Source organism: Sinocyclocheilus anshuiensis, unplaced genomic scaffold (assembly GCF_001515605.1).
Source record: "Sinocyclocheilus anshuiensis isolate Anshui unplaced genomic scaffold, SAMN03320099.WGS_v1.1 scaffold1717, whole genome shotgun sequence".
Lineage (NCBI taxonomy): Eukaryota > Metazoa > Chordata > Actinopteri > Cypriniformes > Cyprinidae > Sinocyclocheilus > Sinocyclocheilus anshuiensis.
In genome coordinates this window covers 40,877-42,237 of record NW_015539928.1, presented here as the reverse complement: position 1 = coordinate 42,237, position 1,361 = coordinate 40,877, and the positions used below count along the sequence as shown (strand labels likewise).

At 40.5% G+C, this 1,361-nt stretch overlaps 1 pseudogene; it reads left to right on the top strand.

Annotated features, from left to right (window-relative positions):
• Positions 1–201: 201 nt before the first annotated feature.
• Positions 202–1,361, top strand: part of LOC107686743 (histone H2A-like) — a 5,500-nt pseudogene continuing 4,340 nt past the window's right edge.

Here is a 1,361-nt window from a genome sequence, read left to right as displayed (position 1 = left end):
CATGGTTAACGTTGTGCTTGAGGGTTGGCAGCAGCAGGAAGAGGGTGGGGTTTGAAGTTCGGAGGGAAGTTCACTGATTGGCTTGGAACGTATTCACACTCCAGCCAATAGGACACTGGCACGCTTTCTTTTAAAAGTAACGTCGCAGCTTTCTGTATTATCATTCTTTATTTGAGCTGTGTTGTAGTGGTTGTTATCACAATGAGTGGAAGAGGTAAAACTGGAGGAAAGGCTCGCTCTAAAGCCGAGACTCGCTCCTCCAGAGCTGGGCTGCAGTTCCCTTTTAAAAGTAGGCCTAAATGTTTTAAATAACGTTGTCTCCAAAACTCTACACTAAAAAGTCTCAAATCTAAATAAAGTAGCAATAGCTATTGTCCCCCAGTTAGTACACTAAGAAAAATATCTAGAAAAATGGAAAAGGTACTAGTAATTTTCCAGGACATTATCCGTTATCCATCATCCGTTGTAACCCAAAACACAAAATACAGTGCGTAATTTAAAATGCAGGTAAAAACCTGTGAATTCTTTTCTTAGAGTGTAGCATACTGACTACTAATACACTGCTTAAAACTATAATTGTTCAGAATGTGTAGTTTTACTAGTTTACTAGCTAATAACAAGACTTGTAATCGTTCAAAAATGTGCAAGTGTTCAATAATTCAATGTTGTATATAAAAAGTTATTTATATTTTAACATTATATTATGCATTTATATTATTTTACGAACAAATCTAAATTAACATAAAAATATATTTGTTTTTAATGTAGTGACACAATTTTGCGGCGTGATGACGTAATGACGTCATCACGCAATTACATCACAATGTCATTTAGCAACTTTTAGCAACAAATCGAACTTCCTTTAGCAACTTCCCCTGAAAATTAGTTGGCAACACTGGTTCACAGGCTTCTCCGCAAAGGCCACTATGCCGAGCGCGTCGGTGCCGGTGCTCCGGTGTATCTGGCCGCTGTGCTCGAGTACCTCACCGCTGAGATCCTGGAGTTGGCTGGAAACGCCGCTCGGGACAACAAAAAGTCCCGTACACCTGCAGCTGGCGGTGCGCAACGACGAGGAGCTGAACAAGCTTTTTGGCGGCGTGACCATCGCTCAGGGCGGCGTGCTGCCCAACATTCAGGCCGTGTTGTTGCCCAAGAAGACCGAGAAACCCGCCAAGACCAAGTAAACCGAGAAAAGTTTCTCTTCAAACCAAAGGCTCTTTTAAGAGCCACACATTTTCTCCACGTGAGAGCGATTTTTCATTCAGTTGGTATAGACCATAGTCTTTGATATAAACCCAGTTTGAAGTTTATTTTATTTAAAATTATTTTAATACTGACCCATTTTATTTGAAATCCCGTAT